We start from the raw sequence: 27,934 nt of genomic DNA, 5'->3' as shown, positions 1-27,934 counted from the left end.
GTTTATTCACAAAATGTGTCATATGAAGGTGTTATAAACATTTTAACTGGTACATTTATCTCAAAACACTTAAACTGGACAATTTAAAGGAGTATCAAATTTGTCTAATTTGGGTACATTCTCTCCAGCTAAAATAAAATGTGAAATACTTAAACATTTAATTTTGTATAATTGGCTCTTTTCAACTGGCCCACTGGCAGTATTAAGAGGATCTTTCAATTGAGAAACTTTTCTCAGCCTTCTGTTCCAGAGCAACTTTGTCCAGAGGGGTCACTGCAACCTGCTGCAACATGGTTTGTCAATCTGCTGTCTCATATTCTGTCAATCTTTGAGAAAAGCCATGTGAAACAATGTTGAAAATTATATGGCACATAAGAAAACATTTTCAGTTAATTTTATATGTATTGCTTCAATGTTGAAAATTATATATTTACTATGGTTTTCCACCAGACATACTTTACATAATACATAATAAAAATTTTAATTTCACTGGCTTCCTTCTCACTGTTTTGGGCTCTGGGCCACCAAGACATAGAAAGCTTATTTTAGAGAATTTGTTTCTGTAGTAGTTTCAATTAGTAATTTTACTTAATTGGGTTTTTTGAATGAACTAAAAATTTGATGTGCTATAGAAATGGGTTAATGATTAAGGCTCTTTCCTGTAAGACTAAGGTCCCAGATTCCATTCTCCAGTACCCATGTAACCCAGATGCACAAGATGACCAATGCATCTGAAGTTCATTTGTACTGGCTAGAGGGCCTATAATGTCCATTCTTTCATTCACTCCCCCTCTTCTCTTATTCTCTCTCTCTCTCTCTTAAATAAATAAATAAATAATTTGAGAGGCTTGGAGCAGGGCCATACCACACACGATTAATCTGTGTTTTTCAGAAAGCAGTGAGAACTGAGGACAACCATCTACCAATAAGACAAGAATAGATACCTGAATACTTGGCAGGAAATGTACCACCCTAAAACAGCAGCCAGAACCCAGGTTAAGCCACAGAAGAAAGGACATGAACAAGTGTGTTGCTTCCATGGTAAGCCTGATAACCTGGGCCAGGTGATGCACACAGACTCTAAGGATACTCAACATGGACTAAAGGAGAAATCAAGAAGCTGCAGAGAAGTCAACACTAAAGAAGAATTCAAACACACCCACCATGCCTGGTTTTAACATAGGCATTCATAAGATAAATCTCAGATCCTCATGCTTTTGATGCTAGCATTTTACCAAATGAACTAACTTCCAAGCTCCAACATAAATTAAATTTGACAATGTGCAATAGGTGCTATAGTTGTATTTTTTATGTCCCCAAAGGGACATGGGTTGAAGGCTTGGTCTCCAAATGGCACTTTGAAGAGTGAGTGGAAACCCTGAGAGGTGATACCTAGTGGGAGGACTTTAAGTTATTGATACCATGCCTTCAAAGGGAGAATATAAGACACAGGTCCACTCCTCACTCTCCTTTGATCCATAGACCTGAGTCGGTTGATATGATTTGTCAAACACTTCCTCTGCTATGCACTGCCACTCAACAGACCCATATGGTTATGCCAAGGACTCATGGATTGGAGCCTCAAAAACTGTGAGATAAGCCAGGTGTGGTGGTGCACTCCTTTAATCCCAGAATTTGGGAGACAGAGGTAGGAGGATCGCTGTGAGTTTGAAGCCACCCGGAGACTCCATAGTGAATTCCAGGTCAGCCTGGGCTACAGTGAGACCCTACCTCCAAAACCAAAACAAACACAAAAAAAAAATAACCTGTGAGATAAAATGAAAAAAAAAAATTTTTTTTTTTTTTGAGGTGTGTCTTGCTTTAGTCCAAGCTGACCTGGAACTCACTCTGTAGTCTCAGGCTGGCCTCAAACTCACAATGATCCTCCCACTTCTTCCTCCCAAGTGCTGTCATTGAAGGTGTGTGCACCATGCCCAGTAAAATAAACATTTTAAGAATATGTTTATTATCTCATTGTGTTTTAATGATGAAAACCTAATTTAGTAGTCTAATTTAAAAGGTGAAACAGAACCTAGACTTCTCTGTACACCATCCAGCAAATAACTTTCCTCTGCAAGTATATAATTGAATAGTTTGGTAACTATGTCTTAGGACAACAATGTTACTTATTTATTTTATTCCTGGTTTCCTTATTTATTTGTGTCCTGGTGGTAGGATTTAATGTTTACTAACCTATTGTATCCAAAGTTATGTATTGGCAGGTAAGATATTAGCTATTTTATACCTAAGCTGTGTGGATTATAAATGTCAATCTCATTTCTGTTATATTGAGTGTCACAGTATTCTACCTTTTGAATGTTTAATATCATTTATTTGGATATATGAGACACATAAATACCTAATATGACAATATGCTGAGAGCATATATATGAAATATGACCACGACTTGGTAATCATGCCAATCTACAATGGTGGTGGGCTATGGAGAGCAGAAGATATTGTTCACATGTGATTGTCTTGCACTAATAATACCTAAAAATAAGAATTAGATAAAGGACATTGGGTATTTCAGCTGCTTTGAAGCACTGTCTCTTCATGATGCATGCCTCAGTCCTCAGGCTAGGTTTCTTGAAGAATCTAGAAACAACTGGTGTTATACTACTGAAATTCAAGACAGGAACACAGGGCATCACAGCTGAAGCTTAAATGCCCAGAGAAGCTTTGAGTTCAGAAATAAAAGGCTGGAACAGAATTGTGATAAACTGTGGTTTCCACACATCAAAAATAATTCCTCACTCTGAATACAGGACCACATATCAGGAGTAGGACAGGGCAATCCACATAAGCCAAGAATAAACACTGTAAAACAGAAAATGCCTACTGAGCTTCATTCTAAGGGAGCATTTTTCTGCTGCCTATGATATTCATCTTTGGTTTGGATAGCTATGGATTGCCTCAAAAGTAGCAACAAAGTCATTTTGCAATTGTCAGTTCACATTAATATAAAACTGCATTATCACTTCTGGTCAAGATGGCAGCTGCCTAGCCATGCCACACTTCCTGGGGAAGGAAAGGTGAGACATTAAGGGTTCATTGGGTCTTCTAGGGGGGAGCAGACTCTAGTAGACCTCCAGTGGGAGGGTGCTGAGGGGAAAAAATAAAAGACAATCAGTTGATTCCCACACTGTAGGTTAGCCCACCAGTCCTCCAATGCCCTTAAGGAGCCATGCTAGCCATAGTTCTAGCTGCAGGTTCCTCCTGTACTAACCACAGGCAAGGGGACCCAAATGCATGTACCATCCCACTCACTACCAAACTCCTCCCACTCACTGCATCATGTGACAGCACACTCCCACTCACTACTTACCCCCACCCCCATGCCCAGACCCAAGCCAGCAGGCCAGCAGAGCTCCACCCATGTATCCAGGCTCAGGAACCCCATCCCAACTCCCTGTCACTCCCATACTCATGCACAGACCCACTCACCACTGACCTCCATCAGCTCGCAGACACAAGCAGACCAAATTAGCTCCACCCACACCTCCACATTCTGGAAAGCCATGCCACTGGCCACTGCCCCTCACCCGGCCAGTGTAGCTCCACCCACATGCCCAGGCTTAGGAATGCCAGGCCATCCCCTTGCTGACCCAAGCAGGCAAGATTAGCTCCACCTGTGCCTTCAGGCTCAAGAATGCCAGTCTACTTGCCACCCTCCTGCATCCCCCTGTCCACTTCATGCAACCTGACTACACAGTCCCATAATCCATATCATGAACAAGCCCCTACATATTAATGGCTTTATTTCACCCATGAAGAGACATAAGTTACACAGTAGATCAGAAAATTGGACCCCTCAATCTATTGTCTTTAAGAAACCCACCTCATCACTAACATAGGCAACTTCTCAGGATGAAATGGTGGAAAAGGATATTCAAGGCAAATGGGAATAAGAAAAAAGTAGGCATAACTATAATATTGTCAGATAAAATAGATATTAAACCAAAAGTAATCAAAAAAGACAAAGAAGATCACTTCCTACATATCAAGGGAATGTTCCAACAAGAGGATATCACAATCATTAATCTGTATGCACCAAACACAAGGGCACCACAATTCATAAAATAAAACCTACTAGGCAACAAAACAGAAAACCACCAGCACCATCACAGTTGGGGACTTCAAAACTCCACTATCAGCAATAGATAGATCAACCAAACAGAAAATGAACAGGGAAGTGTGAGAGCTCAATGAAACCATAGACCAATCACACCTACTGGACATCTACAGAACATTATACCCCAAATCCACAGGCTACACATTCTTCCCAGCAGCACATGCACAGCAGCACAACCTTCTCTAAAATAGATCATATACTGAGTTATAAAGCCTGCCTCCATATATTTAGCAATATTGACATAATTTCCTGCCTTATATCAGATAATAATGCTAGAAATTAACAACAAAAGGTACACTAGGAATCCTGTCAGATCCTGAAACTGAACAGCACACATTTAAACAATAAATAGATAGTGGACAAAATAAAAAATAATATTGTGAAACTTCTAGAAATGAATGACAATGAGAACACATCATACCAAAACTTATGGGACACAATGAAGACAGTCCCTAGGGGAAAATTCATAGCACTAAATGCCTTCATAACAAAGAAAGAGAGATCCCAAATAAGTAACCTAACCATCCACATAAAGGCACTGGAAAAGGAGGAAAAATCCAACCCAAAAAGCTCTAGATGGAAAGAAATAATTAAGATCAGAGATGAAATTAATGAATTGGGAACTAAGGAGACAGTAAGAAAATTGATGAAACAAAGAGCTGGTTCATTGAAAAAAAATAAACAATATTGATAAACCCCTTGCCAATTTGATGGAGCAGAAAAAAGAGACACTTCAAATTAACAAAATTAAAAATTAAAAGGGGAGATCACAACAGACATAAGTGAAATTGGGAGAAAAAGAAGAGTCCAGGACCAGATGGTTTCCCAGATGAATTCTATCAAACTTTCAAGGACAAATTGAAGCCAATATTCCTCAAACTGTGCCACACAATTGAAGAACAGGGAAAGCTCCCCAATTCTTTCTATGAAGCTAGTATCACCCCCTAATACCAAAGCCAGGCAGATGTGCCACAAGAAAAGAAAACTATATGCCTATTTCCCTGATGAACATAGACATAAAGATCCTGAACAAAATCCTTGCAAACCAACTTCAAAAAAACATCAAAAGCATTATTGACTTTGATCAGGGAGGCTTCATCCCAGAAACACAGGAGTGGTTTAACATATGGAAATCTGTCAATGTAATACACCAAATAAATAAGTTTAAACACAAAAACCACATGATCATTTCAATAAAAGCAGAAAAGGCCTTTGACAAAATGCAACATCATTTAATGATAAAAACATTAAAGAATTGGCAAGAATGGTTTATATCTCAACATAATGAAGGCTACATATAAAGCTCCTAATGCACAAATAATACTTAGTGGAGAGAGACTGAAGGAATTCCCATTGAGATCAGGAACAAGACAGGGGTGTCTACTCTTACCTCGGATCTTCAACATAGTAGTGGAAGTCCTAGCTCAAGCAATAAAGCTGAAGAAATAAATAAAAGAGATACAAATTGGAAAGGAAGAAGTTAACTTAGCTCTATTCCTAGATGTATTAGTCAGGGTTCTCTAGAGGAACAGAATTACTAGAATGAATTATTTTATAAAGGGAATTTATTGGATTAGCTTACAGTAGTCCAATAGCAGTTGCAGGCCCGAGAATCACTGAACCTGGTAGCTGCTCAGTCCACGTGGCCAGATGCCTCAGCAGTCCCGACCGGCACTGCAGATGGTGCTGGAAAGCCTGGAGGCTTCCTGAGGAGCTGCTGGGTTTCGATCCATGTGCGTCTTCAGTTGATGCTGGTCTTTAGTCCGTACTGGTCTTCAATCCACGCTAGAAGGTAGGGAGCAGCTCCGGCAGCCAAATGGAAGGAAGGAAGGAAAAGGGAACTCTTCTACCCAGAGCTTCCTTATATCAAGTCCCTCTCTGAGTGGGGCCGCCCACTTTGGGGGAAGGGCTCTCCCTGGGAGAAAGACCTCCTCCTTTAGTTGATCCTTCCTAGAAGCAGCCTGTGGATTACTAACAGATCAAGTTGACAACACCTTAACTATCACAAGTCCACCCCTTGTTAACTTGGCATCAAATCATGTCTCCTTACATCATACTTAATTTCCAAATGAAAACAGTAACAAGCTCATAATTCTGCCTAACATTGCATAACTATCCCACGTACAACCGGAACCGCAAAATCTTCCCCCCAACACAAGCTTAGTCTCTAATACAAATTCAACAGTTTAGCTAATGATACAATCTTAATATTGGTGTAGATACAAACACTCTGTTATCAAGGCAGGACAGAAACATTGCAATCACAGTCCTCATTTCTGTAACTGATCATGTGGCCTTAGCTGATATTTGTAACTGCCTTCTTCTACTACCCATTCTGTATTCCCTCCACCTTCAGCAAGCACCTTGGCAGGTCTTGGTTCTTTACCTGGAGGGGTAACCCATACCTTCATTTCTGAAGGATCTGGGCCATTTATCACACTACTTCTATTGGGTTGTTGCAGTGTTAGGAGCCGTGCAGACGCTATTACAAGTTGGCGCCGGTTTCTGGCCTCTTATTGATCACAGCTGGTGTAAATCAAGCACAGTGCGCATGCTCCAACCCGTCGTGGGCTGATGCTAATGAGGCATCCAGAAAGTAACCAATCACTGGTGGCCACATATCCGCAGTTGACCAATCATTTGTGGGTAAGCGGCTTAAAACCCTATATAAACAGTTGCCTTTCGTGGTTCTGGGTCTTCGCGTCTTCGCATCTAGCAGTTTGGCAGTCCCCAATAAAGTGTGTTCAGAAGAATCCTGATTGTGGCGTCCTCCTTGCTGGTGAGGCGGGCGTGACAAGTGGTGCCGAAACCCCGGGAATTGAAGAACATCTTGCACCAGCGAAGACCCCTGTTTTAAGGAGGATTCAGAACTGACACACGGGACGGACGGATCCGGATTTTTTTTTCTGAGAGGTATGCTGCCCTGGGAGGTTGATCCTATTGTTGTAATTTTCTTCTTGCCCTGTGTGCTCATTATAGTTTTTGTCTGTTGTGTTTTTTGTTGCTGTAAGTCAGAGGTAGATAGCTCTGCTGGCTGCCCACTCTTGTATGTACAAGAGACAATCATGGGCAATATCCATTCGGGACCGTTACTCCGTGCTTTACAAGGATTGCTAAAAGAGAGAAATCTTAAAATATCAGAGTCAACTTTAAACGGATTTCTGAAGGAAATAGACCGGGTTGCACCCTGGTTTGTAGCTACGGGGTCATTGATGGTACCGTCTTGGGAAAAGTTAGGAAAAGATCTGCAACAGGAGAAAGACAACAATACGCTAAGACTGGGAATTTTGCCTTTGTGGAGGATGGTTAGAGCTTGTCTGGATGACAAGCGGTGTGAAAAGAAAGTGAAAGAGGGCCAGAGGACTTTAGCAGAATATCAGGACAGTATGTCAGAAACAGAAGAAAGGGAACAGGAAGGAAAACAGAATAAAAGGAAGGAACAAAATGTAATGAAGGGTAATGATAAAAAGGAAACTAAGGTTAAAGATTTAGAAGGTAATAAAAGGAAGGAACAAAATGTAATGAAGGGTAATGATAAAAAGAAAACTAAGGTTAAAGATTTAGAAGGTAATAAAAGGAAGGAACAAAATGGAATGAAGGGTAATGATAAAAAGGAAACTAAGGTTAAAGATTTAGAAGGTAATAAAAGGAAGGAACAAAATGTAATGAAGGTTAATGATAAAAGGGAAACTAAGGTTAAAGATTTGGAAGGTAATGATTTGTATCCTTTATTAAGTGAATTCAAACATTTACATGTGGCAAGCTCATCAAGTTCTGAGACTGCTTCTGTAAGATCTTTTGAATCTTCAGATAGCGAAGGGGAGTTGGACTTGTATGATGAGGCTCTGTTAGAGGAGGAAGCTGACAGGCATCAGGCTGAGAGATATCGCCCTGACCCGCCTGTTGTGCCTTCTGCCCCACCTTTAACAAATAGGGAAGTACTGAGATACATGGAGGGAACTTCTTTCTGCAAGCCAAAAGAAATAAGAAAAATTCAACAAATATTTCCAGTGTTTGACGATCCAGCTCAGGGCCGATATCATGAGCCCATAGGACATAAACAGTTAAAAGATCTTGCACAGTCAGTTAGGACGTATGAGACTAATGCCTCCTTTACTCAGGCTCAGGTAGAGAGGCTCACTGCTCATGCAATGACTCCTGCAGATTGGTATAATACAGTGAAAGCCTGCTTTTGGAAAAATGAAATATCTTCATGTCTCTGTGGATACTTACTCTGGTATTATACATGCCACAGCCCTTGCTGGGGAAAAGGTGTCCCATGTCATCACTCATTGCTTGGAGGCCTGGGCTGCTTGGGGAAAACCCTACAGTCTTAAAACAGACAATGGTCCGGCCTATACTTCAAAGACTTTTCAGCAATTTTGTCAACGCTTAGGTGTAGAACACAAGACAGGACTACCTTATAACCCACAAGCACAAGGGATTGTGGAACGTGCTCATGGTACACTCAAGACATATTTATCTAAACAAAAAGGGGGAATAGGCCCCACGACATTGGGACCTAAAGGAACTATTTCCCTAGCTCTTTTTACACTTAATTTTTTAAATTTGGACGTGATGGGTAGGTCAGCAGCAGACAGGCATTGTCTGCCACCATCACCAGTTTCAGAAAAAATAAAATGGAAAGATGTTATATCTAATCAATGGAAGGGCCCGGATCTTGTTTTAATAAGATCCAGGGGAGCTGTTTGTGTTTTTCCACAGGATCAAGATAATCCCATTTGGGTTCCTGCCAGACTGACGCGAGTGGTCAAAGAGAGTCCAGAAAAGGATGAAGATCGTGATTGCTGTGCTGATGATATTACCCCTGTTCAACCTGCTGGGGATATGGACAGAACCCTGTTGGGGAATACTCTCAGTATTCCCAAAACCTCTACCTGTAATACATGATGCTGTTCTCCTAGTTCTATGACTTTGTTTAGAACCAAAAAGAGATTTTGGGATTACTACAGCCATTGTGGCTGCTATTACTATATGCTGTTCTCCTAGTTCTATGACTTTGTTTAGAACCAAAAAGAGATTTTGGGATTACTACAGCCATTGTGGCTGCTATTACTATATGCTGTTCTCCTAGTTCTATGACTTTGTTTAGAACCAAAAAGAGATTTTGGGATTACTACAGCCATTGTGGCTGCTATTACTATATGCTGTTCTCCTAGTTCTATGACTTTGTTTAGAACCAAAAAGAGATTTTGGGATTATTACAGCCATTGTGGCTGCTATTACTATATGCTGTTCTCCTAGTTCTATGACTTTGTTTAGAATCAAAAGAGATTTTGGGATTACTACAGCCATTGTGGCTGCTATTACTATACAAATTGCGGCGACTTTGAATAATTTATCAGTTAATGTAGCTAATACTTTGGATGTTCAAACTTCTATTAATGCACAATTAAGAGGAGGGTTAATGATTGTTAATCAAAGAATTAATTTAGTGTAAGAATACTTTATGGTAATTGGCACAATTGGGATGTGAATGGAAAATGGATTGTGTATAATCTGTCACGCCAGTTATCACATTATTTGCTTACTAACTGGACTGCTGACCCATGTGAATTCAACATGAGTGGACTTGTTTTTGGTTACGGGATTATTGGACTGGATATAGAAAGCTACCCTTTATTTGAAGGAATGGGCTGGAATGGGTTCCATGATGCTGTTTATGATTGCTGCTGCAATCGGATGTTTTTGGTGTTTCTGTAAAATGCGAAGTCAAAGACTCAGAGACATTGCTATGCTAGTGCAAGCATTTGCTGCACTGGAAATAGGACATTCACCTAACGCTTGATTGATAACTCTGAAACAATAGGGAGCTGTAACCAGTGATTGGTGCTTACTCTGGGCCTCGTTGGTACTTGCATTGTGCCTGTGTGTAATTTTGCGATTGCTTGACCTGGACGTTTTCTCCCTTCGTTTGAGCTGTCTTGTGGCCTTTGCACCCTGAGAGCTTATTCTCATTGCACCAGGTTAGGCATAAGACTTTTAGTTTTATTTCACACTCAGCCTTTGCACATCCCTGAGGAATAACTCATTGCACAGGATAAGGTGAGTTGTGAGTTTTCCAAGGCCTTATAACCTTGATCGCCTGTTGCCAGAAGTGGGAAAGGCTAGATCGGTGATTTGGTCCCTTGGTGTCTAAATAATAAAAAAGGGGGAGATGTTAGGAGCCGTGCAGACGCTATTACAAGTTGGCGCCGGTTTCTGGCCTCTTATTGATCATAGCTGGTGTAAATCAAGCACAGTGCGCATGCTCCAACCCGTCGTGGGCCGATGCTAATGAGGCATCCAGAAAGTAACCAATCACTGGTGGCCACATATCCGCAGTTGACCAATCATTTGTGGGTAAGCGGCCTAAAACCCTATATAAACAGTTGCCTTTCGTGGTTCTGGGTCTTCGCGTCTTCTCATCTAGCAGTTTGGCAGTCCCCAATAAAGTGTGTTCAGAAGAATCCTGATTGTGGCGTCCTCCTTGCTGGTGAGGTGGGCGTGACATTGCAGTCGTCCATTGACTTTGACAACAGGACATGGTAAGACTAACAGACGCCCTAAAGGATCTCCTGCACTCCAGGCATACTCTTCCTTACCGCCATTGTGGAGAAGCAGTCCAATTTCCCCCTGGTAATCTGGATCAATCACCCCTGCAATCACTGTAACTCCTTTCTCAGCCTGTTCACTCAAGGGCATTAGGAGCCCAAAGTGACCAGGGGGAAGTCTTAGCTTCCAATTCAATAGAATGTTCTTTGTGTCTCCTGGCAAAAGCACTCCACCCTCTGGGACCAAGACTTGCAGTCCAGCAGAGCGTAAGGTTGCAGGAACAGGAAGCAAAAATCTAGCTAACAGGTCACTTGGGGTGATGGCAAGTGGGACCATTCCCATTTCCACCCCTTGATTCCTGGACCCATGAATCCGGGCTATAGGAGAAATAGTACCATATATAGGACGCTGATTCAGAGCATATACAGCCTGCTGGAGGACACTCCCCCAGCCCTCCAAGCTGTTGCCACCTAGTTGGCGCTGTAGCTGTTTCTTCCAAAGGCCATTCCACCGTTATATCAAGCCAGCTGCTTCAGGATGGTGGGGCACATGGTAAGACCAGTGAATTCCATGATCATGAGCCCACTGCCGTACTTCCTTGGCGGTGAAGTGAGTTCCTTGGTCAGAAGCAATGCTGTGTGGAATGCCATGACGGTGGATAAGGCATTCTGTAAGCCCACGGAGGGTAGTTTTGGAAGAAGCGCTACGTGCAGGAAAGGCAAATGCATACCCAGAATAAGTGTCTATTCCAGTAAGGACAAAACGCTGCCTTTTCCATGATGGAAGAGGTCCAATGTAGTCAACCTGCCACCAGGTTGCTGGCTGGTCACCCCAAGGAATACTACCATATCGGGGGCTCAGAGTTGGCCTCTGCTGTTGGCAAATTTGGCACTCAGCAGTAGCCGTAGCCAGGTCAGCCTTAGTTAGTGGAAGTCCATGTTGTTGGGCCCATGCATAGCCTGCATCTCTGCCACCATGGCCACTTTGTTCATGGGCCTATTGGGCAATGACAAGGGTGGCTGAGGAAGGAGGTTGACCACTATCCACAGAACGGGTCAGCTTATCTACTTGATTATTAAAGTCATCCTCCAGTGAGGTCACCTTCTGATGAGCACTGACATGGGACACAAGTATCCTTATATCCTTTGCCCATTCAGAGAGGTCTATCCACATACACCTTCCCCAAATGTCCTTTTCACCAATTTTCCAATTGTGCTCCTTCCAAGTCCCAGACCATCCAGCCAAACCATTGGCCACAGCCCATGAGTCAGTGTATAACCGCACATCTGGCCATTTTGTCTTCCAAGCAAAATGCACAACCATATGCACTGCCCGAAGTTCTGCCCATTGTGAAGACTTCCCTTCACCACAGTCCTTCAGAGTTGTCCCAGAAAGGGGCTGTAATGCTGCAGCTGTCCACTTCTGGGCAGTGCCGGCATAACGTGCTGAACCATCTGTAAACCATGCCCTAGATCTCTCCTCCTCAGTCAGTTGATCATAGGGCACACCCCATGATGCCATAGGTTCATGCTTGGGGACAGAAGGCATTGCAACAGGAGTAGCAACCATAGGCATTTGGGCAACTTCCTCATGTAACTTACTCATACCTTCAGGGCCTGCTCGAGCCCGATCACGTATATACCACTTCCACTTGATGATGGACTGTTGCTGTGCAAATCCAACTTTATGGCCTGGTGGGTCAGACAACACCCAGCTCATAATGGGCAGCTCGGGTCACATAGTAACTTGATGGCCCATTGTCAAATGTTCAGTTTCCACTAAGGCCCAATAGCAGGCCAAGAGCTGTCTCTCAAAGGGAGAATAATTGTCTGCAGATGATGGCAGGGCCTTGCTCCAAAATCCCAAGGGCCTCTGCTGTGATTCACCTATGGGGGCCTGCCAAAGGCTCCAAACAGCGTCCCTGTCTGCCACTGAAACCTCAAGTACCATCGGATCTGCTGGATCATATGGCCCAAGGGGTAGAGCAGCCTGCACAGCAGCCTGCACCTGTTGAAGAGCCTTCTCTTGTTCTGGGCCCCAATGAAAACTAGCAGCTTTCTGAGTCACTTGGTATATGGGACAGAGTAAGACACCCAAGTGAGGAATGTGCTGTCTCCAAAATCCAAATAGGCCCACTAGACGTTGTGCTTCTTTCTTAGTGGTAGGAGGGGCCAAATGCAACAACTTGTCCTTCACCTTAGAAGGAATATCCCTGCATGCCCCACACCACTGAACTCCTAGAAATTTCACTGAGGTGGAAGGTCCTTGAATTTTGGATGGATTTATTTCCCATCCCCTGATGCACATATGCTGTACCAGCAACTCCAGAGTGGTTGCCACCTCCTGCTCATTTGATCCAATTAGCATTATGTCATCAATATAATGGACCAACGTGACACCCTGTGGAAGGGACAGGCTATCAAGGTCCCTGCGAACTAAGCTATGACATCGGGCTGGAGAGTTAATATAACCTTGAGGTAAAACAGTAAATGTGTACTGCTGACCTTGCCAGCTGAAGGCAAATTGCTTCTGGTGGTCCCTATGGACAGGTATGGAGAAGAAAGCATTTGCAAGATCAATAGCTGCATACCAGGTACCAGGAGACGTGTTAATCTGCTCAAGTAAAGAAACCACATCTGGTACAGCAGCTGCAATTGGAGTCATCACCTGATTAAGTTTCCGATAATCCACTGTCATTCTCCAGGATCCATCTGTCTTCTGAACAGGCCAAATAGGAGAGTTAAAGGGAGATGTGGTGGGAACCACCACCCCTGCATCCTTCAAGTCCTTTATAGTGGCATTAATTTCTGAAATCCCTCCAGGGATGCGATATTGTTTTTGATTCACTATTTTCCCTGGTGGTGGGAGCCTCAGTGGCTTCCATTTGGCCTTTCCAACCATAATAGCCCTCACTCCACAAGTCAGGGAACCAATGTGGGGGTTCTGCCAACTGCTAAGTATATCTATCCCAATTATGCATTCTGGGACTGGGGAAATAACCACAGGATGCATTCGGGGACCCAGGAGACCCACTGTCAGTCTAACATTCACCAAAACTCCATTGATCACCTGACCTCCATAAGCACCTACTTTAACTGAAGGGCCATGGTGCTTTTTGGGGTCTCCTGGAATCAATGTCAATTCAGAGCCAGTGTCCAGTAGGCCCCGAAAGGTCTGATTATTTCCTTTCCCCCAGTGTACAGTTACCCTAGCAAAAGGCTGCAGGTCCCTCTGAGGAAGGATAGGTGTAAGTTTAATATTGAAACTTTTGGCAATTGTAGGGGGGTCCTTCCCCGAGGGAACCCGGCCAACCCTTCAATCAAGGGGCTCAGGATCTGTAAACTGGCTTAAGTCTGGAAACTGATTAAGAGGCCTTGATTCTCTGTTGCTATAATTCAAAGTGGCTTTATGTCCCCTTGCTGTGGAACTTTTCTGCTTATACAAATCAAGAAGAAACTCAGTAGGCTTCTTATCTATTTGACTTCTGGGAACACCATGATTAATCAGCCAACGCCAAAGGTCCATAAGAGTCATACCATTATGTGCATAATTTTGCCTACGCTGTCTATTATGAAAAACATGTTCACCCCGCCTTTGGCGATTCAGCGCTGCCACTTGGCCCTTGTTACCCCAAGATCCAGTTATGCCCATTGCATCTAAATCACCTAATGCAGCAACTGCAGCTCCCACTGTGAGGTCTTCTTTACATAAAAGAGCAATGATAGAGGACTTTAAGTATGCTGGCGCTCCCCTCACAAATCTGTTTCTTATGGTCTTAGTGAAGGGCACATTTTCTGGTCGCTCCCATTGTGGGGGCAAAGATGAGTTTACATGGCAAATCCACTCCAGCATTCCAAGTTCTCTGAGCTTTTTAATCCCTTCATCGACATTAAGCCAAGGGATATCAGGCAGCTCAAGCTCATTCACAGTAGGCCATCTTTGGAGCCATACTTCAGTCAACCAATCAAATAAACTCTTGGCACCCCTTCCAACTGCACGAGCTGCATTGTTAAATCTAAAATCTCTGCTCAATGGGCCCATTTCAGTAAATTCAGCCTGATCTAATCTTATGTTCCTTCCTCCATCATCTCATACCCTTAAAATCCATTCCCACACATATTCCCCATGCTTCTGCCTGTACAAGTTAGAAAACTCCTGAAGTTCTTTAGGAGTGTACCTCACCTCCTCCTGTGTCACACTTTCTATCTCACCTTTAGGAGCCTGCCTAGCTTTTCATCTGGTTATAGGCCTAGAGGCAAAGATGGGTGGGAACTGAGAATCACCAGCATTTTCTACTGATTCCTCAGACAAAGAGGGATGAATTCCCCCAGGCAAGGATGGGGAGGATAATCCTTCAGGATGTGGGGGTGGGGATACAACTGGTGCTAAGGGAGAGCAGGTCATATTTTCATCCAAAACGTCTTCAGAATCTAACACTTCAATGTCCCCAGGTTCTTCAGGGTCTTCCCACACATCACCATCCCAAGTCACAGGATCCCATTCTTTTCCAATCAGTGCCCTCACTTTAACTTCTGATAGTTGGTGAGGCTGGGATTTAAGCTTATGTTGCAAGTTAGCTAATCTCACAATGAGAGCTTGGGTTTGGTTTTCTGCAATTTGAGCCCTGTTCTGGCTAGAGAGGAGACTCTCCTCCAGGGCACCTTTAGAAACCTTGAGATCATGTATGTGGGTCTTAAGCTTGGAATTTTCCTTTTTGAGCTTCTGCTGTTCCCTCAGTAGTTTGTCTAGAGATGCTAAAAGCAACCAACCAGCCTCATCATTGGTCTTACTTTTCCGCAAATATTCAAATGTTTTAAATACAGAGTCACTAAATTCCTTGCTCTTCACAAGACATGAGTCAGGGTCACCAAATACATCTATCTCATGGAGTTCTTTAAATAGTGCACACCATGGATTATTAGTGCCCTCTTTATTTCCAGTACAGGCGCTCTCCTTATCACCAGTAGGGCCTTTGGTAGCACTGAAATTGGAGAACCAACCCCAGATAGCACTAAGCCCACTAGAGAAATTCATCCTTACAATTCTGTTTCTGTAGAACCACTCCTGGTACCAAAATCTGTATTAGTCAGGGTTCTCTAGAGGAACAGAATTACTAGAATGAATTATTTTATAAAGGGAATTTATTGGATTAGCTTACAGTAGTCCAATAGCAGTTGCAGGCCTGAGAATCACCGAACCTGGTAGCTGCTTAGTCCACGTGGCCAGATGCCTCAGCAGTCCCGACCCGGCACTACAGATGGTGCCAGAAAGCCTGGAGGCTTCCTGAGGAGCCACTGGGTTTTGATCCACGTGCGTCTTCAGTTGATGTTGGTCTTTAGTCCGTACTGGTCTTCAATCCACGCTAGAAGGTAGGGAGCAGCTCCGGCAGCCAAGTGGAAGGAAGGAAGGAAAAGGGAACTCTTCTACCCAGAGCTTCCTTATATCAAGTCCCTCTCTGAGTGGGGCCGCCCACTCTGGGGGAAGGGCTCACCCTGGGAGAAAGACCTCCTCCTTTAGTTGATCCTTCCTAGAAGCAGCCTGTGGATTACTAACAGATCAAGTTGACAACACCTTAACTATCACAGTAGACTACATGATTCTATATATAAGTGACCCAAGAACCTCCATCTCAAAACTCTTAAAGGTGATTAACTCCTTCAGCAAAATTGCAGGATACAAAATGAATGCACAAAAAGCAATAGCACTTCTATATGCACAAGAGAAAGATACAGAGAAAAAAATATTGACATTGTCCTATTTTTAATAAGCAACAACAACAAAAAATAAAATACCTTGAAAGAATAAGAACCAAGGATGTGAAAGCCCTTTACAATGAAAACATAAAAACACTCAAAAAAGGAAATTCAGGGGGGCTTGAGAAGATGGAAAGACCTCCTATTCTCCTTGAGAAGCAGAATTAACATCGTGAAAATAGCAATATGACCGAAGGCAATATACAAATTTAATGCAATAGCAAAAATATTCCAATATTGTTCTTCACAGAAATTTAAAAAATGATCTCAAAATTTATATTGAAAAGCAGAATGCCTTGGATATACAAGCATATCCTCAGCAAAAGAAACAACTCTGGAGGCATCAACATACCTGATCTAAAGCTATATCATAAAGCCATAGTAATAAAAACAGCATGGTACTGGCATCAAAACAGGATTATAGACCAATGTAACAGAATTGAGTTCCAGGACTTTGGGTCAAGTAACTACAGCTACTTAATATTTGACAAAGGCCCTAACAATATAAGCTGGAAAAAAAGATTGCATCTTCAACAAATGGTGCTGGACAAACTGGATAACAAAATTCAAGAAATTGAAACTTGATCCACACATCTCACCATTCAGAAAAATCAAGTCCAAATGGATCAAAGACTTCAATATAAGACCAGAAACTCAGCTACTATTGGAAAAAAAAAAAAAAAAAGTAGCAGAAACTTTCCATGTTATAGGAATGGGAAAATACTTCCTGAACAAAACCCCAGGATCTAAAACAATTGCTCAATCATTTGGATCCCATGAAGCTGAAAAGTTTCTTCACAGACAAATATACAATAAGCATAGCCAATTGAATTTTTTTTTTTTTTTTTTTTTTTTTGGCTGTCCAACTAACAAAGGCCTAATTTCTAGAATCCACAAAAAACTCAAAACTAAACAATAAAAAGTTAAACAACCCACTCACAAAATGGAACAAAGAACTTTACAGGCAGTTCTCAGAGGAATAAATACCAATTGCAAACACACAGTTAAGAAAATATTCATAATCCCTAATTACAATGAAAATGCAAATTAAAACAATTATGAGATTCCGCCTTAAGGACAGCAAACATTAAAAAAAAATAAAATGAAAACAAATGCTGGCTAGGATGTGAGGAAACAGGAACCCTCATCCACTGTTGGTGGAAATGTAAGTTGGTACAAACACTTTGGAAAACAATATGGAGACTCTATAAAGGTTGACTATAGAATTACCATTAGACCCAGTTATTCTCTTACTGGGCATTTTCCCTAAAAACTTCATGCCTCAGTTCAGAGATATTTGCTCAACCATGTTTATAGCTGTTCAATTCATAATAGCTAAGAGCTGGAATCAACCCAGATGTACTTCATTAGACGAATGGATAACCAGGACGTGATGTATGTACAAGATGGAATTCTACACAGCAGTAAGGAAAAATGACAAAATGAAATTTGAAGAAAGCTGGTTAAACCTAGAACAGATCATTCTAAGTGAATGCACCTAATCACAGAAAGATAATTATTGCCTAGTCTCACTAATCTGTGGCTCCTAACCTGAATTTACCTGAGATTCTGACATACTTAATAACATCTTGAGGACTGAGTAATAGGGAGGGTGTGGCAGGACTGGAGGATAAAGGTGTGGTGAGGAACATAAAACTAGACTCAAATGGCAATGGTAACATAAAATCTACATCTTAAAAGACAGACTAAATGGTTGAACCTTCATCAGGTCCTTAAGGGAACATCTGAATCACAAGGCCCTGGAGATGGTATGATAAAGAGTAACCGTAATCTCCTGTTTCCTTCTCTCTCTCTCTCTCTCTCTCTCCCTTTTATCTCTCTTCTCACTATCTCTTTTATATTACCTATATTTCTTCCTTATTTTCCATGGTGCTGGCCTACAAGTCCCAGTACCATTATGTGGCTAACATCCACAATGAGCTGTTGGTCAGAGAGACCTACAAGGTTTCCCAAAAGAAGGCAGATATCTGTCATAATACTTGATGATCCTCTAAAAGTTAGTGGTAAGACCCTACTGCTGAAGACACCATATGCTGTTGGTAGAGAACTTGGAGTGACCTTGCTGGAATCTGGAAGAGAGTTTGTCCCCATACAGTTAGCTTGTCTAGTTCCAGAAGGTGCTACATGAGTGACTGTGGGAAAATGATCAACATCTGTCTAAGAAACTCATGGTCTAAGCTACTCATCAGCAAACAACCTGATGTGATGCTCACATGAGTTCAAGAGTGGCACACAGCCAAGGTGTGAAACCAACTGCTCTTGATTTGGCAAACTGATCTGCTCAGTGGAATGGAACACACAGCTAGAGCTAGGAAAGAAGTCATAACTATATAAAAAAGTGAGCCAACTCTACATTATCAAGCTCCCACCAATCGTGGTCTACAAGTGGGTCTACATCTATTAAATTCTCTCTAAAATAACAAATGGTTACCTCATTTATCTGATGCTATCTTCACTCTCCATTGGAAAACTTGCTTATCTTTTTCAGATGGATGCAGATTGTAAGGAGAGAAATCAGCCCAGCATACCTCAAAAGGGCCCCAGCTGAAACTAGGAATAACTGGGGAAACAAACAAGAATGTTGTTTTTTTGGTTGATGTGATACCAGCCCAAGGAGAAGGAGATAGACAGAGAGAATACTCAACTCCTACCAAATCAGATATCCAGAGACACAGAAGCTCCCAAGACCTCATCACTGAAGCAGACTTAAAATGAACCCAACATGACTCAGGGAAATTTGTGGAAGAGGGGGTGGAAAGAATGTCAGAGCCACCTTGGGTCATTGTGGACAGAGATATTGCCTCTTACCAATGACTAATGCCTAACCCCACAATGCATGATCCATATTCCCCAACGAGGAAGCACCCTGTGGAGGGGAGAGGACAGGGAGGAGACCATCAATGGCATCAACATGACTATACACATACTGTGTACATAACTAATAAATAAAAATAAAATAAAATAATACAATTTAATATTGAAATTTTTAAATAAAGAAAGGCCCAGATACCAAAAGTGCATGTGCTTATTAAGGAACCCCTGGTGGCACCAACTGCTCACCTGTGTTAAGAAAAATTTAGGAATGCAAATTATTTCAGGCAACAGGGAGGATCCATTTCTCCCATTACTTTTTTACCATATAGTGTGATGCTTAAAAGAGATAGAGGAGAAAAATCCAAGGGTCCTATCCACACTGGTGTGCTCCCCTTCATTCTAATCAAAATATTTCCATTGTTACCCAACATATAAATACCATAGATAAAGTTCCCCTTCCTGAGAACCCACATTTGAGTAACATTTCCATTGTGAAGATCTATTACTTCTCTATAAAACTTACTTGCTTTCCCTCCAAACAAAACTGTATATTATAGAAGGAGGGTTTTCACTATTGGATATGCTGTTAGATACTGGAGCCTAATAAATTATGTCTATTAAAATTCATCTCAACAAAAATTCAACAAAAGAACCTAGATTGTATTTTTATATAAATGTAGAGGCCTGTGGTATTATTCTATAGCAAAAATCTAGTGATGACAACTTCTTGTATTCACTGAAGGTTAACATTGCTGTATATAGAAGCCCATGGTTCTTAGCTTTAAATTGCTATAAAATTAACAGTATTTTCTCAGAGTATGACCATAAGATTACAAGTATTCTATCATATATTTTTAATTTTAGTAGGTGATACCACCATATACATCTTCATATAAAATAGTAAATAAAGAAACTTCATTTACTTTTTATAATTCTTAGACATTCTGCAGATTTTTCAGAGTAGTCAGTCAATTTTCTTCTAAGCTACTTTTTCAAATGATGAAACCAACAACTTGTAATCTCCTTATTAGTTATTCTCATATGTAACACAGTATAGTAGGGACAAAACAACATTTTACAAGGTTGTAACACAGCAGATTATAATACTTGCAATTAGGAAATTACAGTGTTCTTAATGGTTTTGACATACTTGGCAAATTTACCTAAGTTCTTATTAGAAAAATAATACAAAAACAATATTTCTTCATTACCTATATAAAACAAGTGAAGCAATTTTATATCACATAAGGATCCATTTATAAATAATATTAAATATTCTTAATTGCTGTGATATCTTACCTATAATATCAAAATATGGCCTACTTACTGCTTTCAAGTTAATGTAGAACATGAACATTTATGATACTCTATTCAAATTTCCAAGGTACATTTTATCTCAATTTTCCCTGTTCTTCCTCACAATCATCTGGGGATCAGATATCATTTTTTAATTTGTTTGTTTGTTTCTCAAGGTTGTGTCTTGCTCTAGCACAGGCTGACCTGAAATTCACTATGTACTCTCAATCTGTCCTCAAACTCACAGATATCCTCCTACCTAAGTCTCCAGAGTAATGAGATTAAAGGTGTGTGCCTGTCAGGCACTGTCAGGCATAGGCTTTAGCCCTCAGTAGATGGGACTAAGCTGCCAGGCAAGGCTAAGGACCCCTGGGCTACAGGAGGCCACTCCCTCTCCAAGCCAGGCACACCTGAATTTAGGCTTTGCCCTGTGACCTTTTGCCAGTTGCCTAGGAAACTCCTTATATGGTATCAGTCAGCAACTTTTGCACATCCCATCCTCCTGTACCCTATACTGTCTCCCTGTCATTGCTTATCTTCTGGAATGTATGTCCCCATATGCTGATTAGGCATTAGAAAGCAACCTTGTACATCCAATCCCCTTAGGACCCTCTTCCCTCTCTCAACTGCTTATAAACCCATTTCCCCATTGATTAACATAGCTGTTCAGAGACTATCTCCAGAAAGTGGTTCTTTATTTTTTTTTATTTTTTTATTTATTTACTTATTTTTTTTAATTTTTATTAACATTTTTCATGATTATAAAATATATCCCATGGTAATTCCCTCCCTCACCACCCCCACACTTTCCCGTTTGAAATTCCATTCTCCATCATATTACCTCCCCATTACAATCATTGTAATTACATATATACAATGTCAACCTATTAAGTATCCTCCTCCCTTCCTTTCTCCACCCTTTATGTCTCCTTTTCAACTTACTGGCCTCTGCTAGTAAGTATTTTCATTCTCACGCAGAAGCCCAGTCATCTGTAGCTAGGATCCACATATGAGAGAGAACATGTGGCACTTGGCTTTCTGGGCCTGGGTTACCTGACTTAGTATAATACTTTCCAGGTCCATCCATTTTTCTGCAAATTTCATAACTTCATTTTTCTTTACCGCTGAGTAGAACTCCATTGTATAAATGTACCACATCTTCATTATCCACTCATCTGTTGAGGGACATCTAGGCTGGTTCCATTTCCCAGCTATTATAAATTGAGCAGCAATAAACATGGTTGAGCATGTACTTCTAAGGAAATGAGATGAGTCCTTTGGATATATGCCTAGGAGCGCTATAGCTGGGTCATATGGTAGATCAATCTCTAGCTGTTTTAGGAACCTCCACACTGTTTTCCACAATGGCTGGACCAGATTGCATTCCCACCAGTAGTGAAGAAGGGTTCCTTTTTTTCCACATCCCTGCCAACATTTATGATCATTTGTTTTCATGATGGTGGCCAATCTGACAGGAGTGAGATGGAATCTCAATGTAGTTTTAATCTGCATTTCCCTGATGACTAGTGACGTGGAACATTTTTTTAGATGCTTATATGCCATTCGTATTTCTTCCTTTGAGAACTCTCTATTTAGCTCCATAGCCCATTTTTTGATTGGCTTGTTTGATTCCTTATTATTTAACTTTTTGAGTTCTTTGTATATCCTAGATATTAATCCTCTATCAGATATATAGCTGGCGAAGATTTTTTCCCATTCTGTAGGTTGCCTCTTTGCTTTTCTCACTGTGTCCTTTGCGGTGCAAAATCTTTGTAATTTCATTAGGTCCCAGTGGTTAATCTGTGGTTTTATTGCCTGAGCAATTGGGGTTGTATTCAGAAAGTCTTTGCCAAGACCAATATGTTGAAGGGTTTCCCCTACTTTTTCCTCTAGCAGTTTCAGAGTTTTAGATCTGACGTTAAGGTCTTTAATCCATTTGGACTTAATTCTTGTGCATGGCGAGAGAGAAGAATGTATTTTCATCCTTCTGCAGATATTTATCCAGTTTTCAAAACACCATTTGCTGAAGAGGCTGTCTCTTCTCCAATGAGTATTTTTGGCATTTTTATCGAATACCAGGTGGCTATAGCTACTTGGGCTTACATCTGGGTCCTCTATTCTGTTCCACTGATCTACATGTCTGTTTTTGTGCCAGTACCATGCTGTTTTTGTTACTATGGCTCTGTAGTATAGGTTAAAATCAGGTACGGTGATACCACCAGCCTCTTTTTTGTTGCTCAGTATTATTTTAGATATTCGAGGTTTTTTGTGATTCCAAATGAATTTTTGGATTGCTTTTTCTATTTCCATGAAGAAAGCCTTTGGAATTTTGATAGGGATTGCATTAAATGTGTAGATTGCTTTAGGTAAGATTGCCATTTTCACGATATTGATTCTTCCAATCCAGGAACAAGGGATGTTTCTCCACTTTCTAGTGTCTTCTGCAATTTCTCGCTTGAGTGTTTTAAAGTTCTCATTGTATAGATTCTTACTTCCTTGGTTAGGTTTATTCCAAGGTATTTTATTTTTTTTGATGCAATTGTGAATGGGAGTGATTCTCTGATTTCATCCTCTGTGTGTTTGTTGTTAGCATATATGAAGGCTACTGATTTCTGTGTATTTATTTTGTATCCTGCTACATTGCTGTAGGTTTTGATCAGCTCTAACAGCTTGCTAGTAGACTCTTTAGGGTCCTTTATGTATAGAATCATGTCATCTGCAAATAATGATAACTTGATTTCTTCCTTTCCAATTTGTATCCCTTTTATGTGTGTCTCTTGCCTTATTGCTATAGCCAAGACTTCCAAAACTATATTAAATAGAAGTGGGGACAGTGGACAACCTTGTCTTGTTCCTGATTTTAGTGGAAAAGCTTCCAGTTTTTCCCCATTTAGTAATATGTTGGCTGTAGGCTTGTCATAAATAGCCTTTATTATATTGAGATATGTTCCTTCTATTCCCAGTCTCTGTAGAACTTTTATCATGAAGGGATGTTGGATTTTGTCAAATGCTTTCTCTGCATCTAATGAGATGATCATGTGATTTTTGTCCTTCAACCCGTTTATGTAATGTATTACATTTATAGATTTGCGTATGTTGAACCATCCCTGCATCTCTGGGATAAAGCCTACTTGGTCAGGGTGAATGATCTTTTTGATATACTCTTGTATTCTGTTTGCCAATATTTTGTTGAGAATTTTTGCATCTATGTTCATGAGGGAGATTGGTCTGTAATTTTCTTTTTTTGTTCTATCTTTGCCTGGTTTTGGTATCAGGGTGATGCTGGCCTCATAGAAGGAGTTTGGTAGAATTCCTTCTTTTTCTATTTCCTGGAAAAGCTTAAGAAGCAATGGTGTTACCTCTTCCTTAAAAGTCTGGTAAAATTCAGCAGTGAATCCATCCGCGCCTGGGCTTTTTTTAGTTGGGAGATTATTGATAACTGTTCGGATGTCCATGTTTGTTATAGGTCTATTTAAGTGATTAATCTCATTTTGATTTAATTTAGGTAGGTCATATTGATCAAGGAAATCATCCATTTCTTTCAGATTTTCATACTTTGTGGAGTATATGCTTTTGTAGTATGTCCCTATGAATTTTTGAATTTCTCTGGAATCTGTTGTGATGTTGCCTTGTTCATCTCTGATTTTATTAATTTGTGTCTCTTCTCTCTTTCTTTTGGTCAGATTTGCTAAGGGTTTATCAATCTTGTTTATCCTTTCAAAGAACCAACTCTTTGTTTCATTAATTCTTTGGATTGTTCTTTTTGTTTCTATTTCATTAATTTCTGCCCTAATCTTTATTATTTCTTCCCGTCTACTAATTTTTGGTTTGCCTTGTTCTTCTTTTTCCAAGGCTTTAAGGAGAAGCATTAGGTCGTTTACTTGCGACCTTTCTAATTCTTAATATAGGGATTTAATGCTATAAATTTACCTCTTAGAACTGCCTTCATTGTGTCCCAGAGATTTTGGTATGTTGTGTTCTCATTATCATTTGACTCTATAAATTTTTTGATTTCCTTCTTGATTTCTTCATTGACCCACTCATCATTTAGTAGTGTATTGTTTAGTTTCCATGATTTTGTGTATGCTCTATAGCCTTTCTTGCTACTGATTTGTAGTTTAATTCCATTGTGGTCCGATAGAATGCAAGGAATTATTTCAATTTTCCTGAATTTGTTAAGATTTGCTTTATGTCCTAATATATGGTCTATTTTAGAGAATGTTCCATGTGCTGCTGAAAAGAATGTATATTCTGCAGCCTTTGGATGAAATGTCCTGTATATATCTGTTAGGTCCATTCCTTCTATGACCTCACTTAGTCGAGATGCCTCTCTGTTTATTCTTTCCCTGGATGACCTGTCAATTGATGACAGTGGGGTGTTAAAGTCACCCACCACCACTGTGTTTGGTGTTATCTGTGACCTTAGTTCTAATAGTGTTTGTTTGACAAATTTGGGAGCCCCCATGTTAGGTGCATATATGTTTAGGATTGTAATGTCCTCCTGTTGGAGTGTGCCCTTAATCAATATAAAGTGACCTTCCTTATCTTTCTTGACTAACGTCGGACTAAAGTCTACCCTGTCTGATATTAGGATAGCAACCCCTGCTTGTTTTCTAGGCCCATTTGCTTGAAACACCGTCTTCCAACCTTTCACCCTAAGATAATGTCTATCCTTTGTAGAAAGGTGAGTTTCTTGGAGACAACAAATTGTAGGATCCTGCTTTTTAACCCAGTCTGCAAATCTATGTCTTTTCATTGGGGCATGGAGACCATTGATATTAAGAGATATTATTGAAAGGTGTGCATTTATGTTTGCCATTTTTGTGTGTGTGTGTGTGTTACCGGTTCTATCTGTGCTCTCTTCTGTTAACTGCTATTTGAGTATAGCTTGTTTTTTCTTGGTTCCTTATATGTGTGCTTTTCCTTTTGTTCAGCATGGAGGATTCTATCAAGTATTTTCTGTAGAGCTGGTTTTGTCTTCAAATACTCCTTTAACCTGCTTTTGTCATGGAATGTCTTTATTTCTCCATCTATTTGAATGGATAACTTTGCAGGATAAAGTAACCTTGGTTGACAGTTGTTATCTTTCAGAACTTGGAATATATCACTCCAAGCCCTTCTGGCTTTAAAAGTTTGTGTTGAATAATCTGCTGTAATCCTGATGGGCTTGCTTTTGTAGATAACTTGATTTTTCTCTCTAACTGCTTTCAATAATTTTTCTTTGGTTTGTGTGTTTGGAAGTTTGAGTATAATATGGCGAGGGGAGGTTCTTTCTGGGTTTTGTCTGGCTGGGGTTCTAAAGGCTTCCTGTATCTGTATTGGCACCTCTTTCCCAATTTGGGGGAAATTTTCCTCTATGATTTTGTTGAAGATGCCTACTATGCCTCTGGACTGGAGTTCTTCTCCTTCTACTATTCCCTGAATTCTTATATTGGATCTTTTCATAGTGTCCCGAATATCTTGAAATTCCCACTCATACTTTTCTATAAGTTTGTCTTTCTCTTTGTTGGACTGCATTAGGTCTGCCACCTGGTCTTCTAGCTTAGATATTCTGTCCTCTCCCTCATCCATCCTACTGGTGAGATTTTCTACAGAGTTTTTTATTTCATTAACTGTGTTCTTCATTGCTAGTAATTCTGACTGGTTTTTCTTTATTATTTCTATTTCCCTATTTATGTCTTGTATTGCCTTCTTTATTTCATTAAATTGTGTCCTGCCTCTTCTTTGATTCCTTTGATTTCCTCTTTGATTTCTTCCTTGATTGTTTTCATGTGTTCTTTGACCTCTTTGAACATATTTATAATTATTCTTTTGAACTCTTTCTCAGGCATTTCCTCTAACTCTTTCTCTCTAGAGGACATTTCTGATGCATTAATACTTTTAGGTGGATTTATATCATCTTGCTTTTTAGTGTTTCTTGTGTTATAATGTATATATTTTTGCATCTTGGATTAAGTTAATGCTTGGATTTTCTAGCTAGCTGTGTATTCTTAGCTGTATCAATTGATTTGATGTAATATATTTTCAGGGTAGGACCTTAAGGTATTAGGTGTGGCTCTTAAGACTCTCAGAGTATCTACAAAGATGTTCTTAGGGGTTGAGATTCCCTGCTATAGGAGTATTCAAGCAGGCTGAGTGGAATAAAATACAGGTAGATTCTAAAATTTAACTAAACACTGTACACATTCAATCAAAAACTGCCCCGAGTATGTATGCAATAGTAGTTATTATAATGACCAGATCTTCTATCAACAAAGAGGTTTAGATTTCTGGTCTGTTGAGGGATCCAAGTCAGCTTGTGACCAAGTGAGACCCTTCCCTGGTGCAATCCCAGTTACCTTGGGTGATTTTGGTCTCAGTCAAGTTGCTGCCTGGGTCGTCGGGCTGCTGTTCTGATTTCCGGAGCTGGGCACTTACTTTTCCTACAGGGCAAACTGAGCCGCTGCTGCTGCCTCTGCTGCTGTCGTAGCTGCCACCACCAGAGCCACCACCGGTGCTGAAGCTGCCGCTGCCGTGACCACCGCCGCTGCTCCCCCTGAAGCCGCTGCTGCGGGATCTGCCGCCGCTGCTGCTCCTGGGTCCGCTGCTGCTGGGGCCGCTGGTACCGGTGTTGGAGCCGCTGAAGTTGCTGCCGAACTCTGCTCCTGCTTGGGTCCCGCTGTCAGCCCAAGTTGGCGTGGCCGGGTCCCGGGCCGCTGCTCTGTTCGCTGGAGCTGGGCTCAGGCGGTGGGGGAGGGGAGGGAGCCGCGGCTGCTCTGGTTGTCTCGCTGCTCCACGTGTTCTACCTCGCGGTCTTCTCCACTGCTCGCTGCCGCTCTCCCCTCACGTTTCCCGAGTTGCGGAGAGGGCTGTGTGAGGGGAAAATCCCGCACCTGGCTTTTCCTGCGGCTCGAGCTGGTCTGGCGGTTTTCTGCTGCGCCGCGGCTGCGGCGTTTGTCCGAGCTGCCTGAGCTGCTGGAGCCGCTTTTCCCGCCTGTGTGGGCTCTGGATGCTCTATAACTCTTCTACTTCTCCACTGCCGCCTCAATTTCCTATACACCTCACTTTTTAGTAAAAGTGTGTATTTTGCTGTGTTTTTTTGGTCTTTTTCCCCCCTAGGCTGCTTTGGCGTGGTACCTACGCCGCCATCTTAACCAGAAGTCTCGTGGTTCTTTATTTTTGTCTTTGCACTCCTCAAGGTTGCCTGGATGCTTTCTGGAAACCATAGACCCTGAGGATCCAGGAACCCATATGTGCCACCACACCTAGCAAAGATGTTTTGTTGTTGTTGTTAAGTAGAAACTTTGTATGGACACATCTTGTGTTGGTAACATCATTTTCCTCCTCATTCTCATTCCATTTAGTGCAAAGAGGAGGAAAA

This window comes from Jaculus jaculus, chromosome 9 (genome assembly GCF_020740685.1).
Source record: "Jaculus jaculus isolate mJacJac1 chromosome 9, mJacJac1.mat.Y.cur, whole genome shotgun sequence".
Classification (NCBI taxonomy): Eukaryota; Metazoa; Chordata; class Mammalia; order Rodentia; family Dipodidae; genus Jaculus; species Jaculus jaculus.
This window is presented reverse-complemented; position numbering follows the sequence as displayed.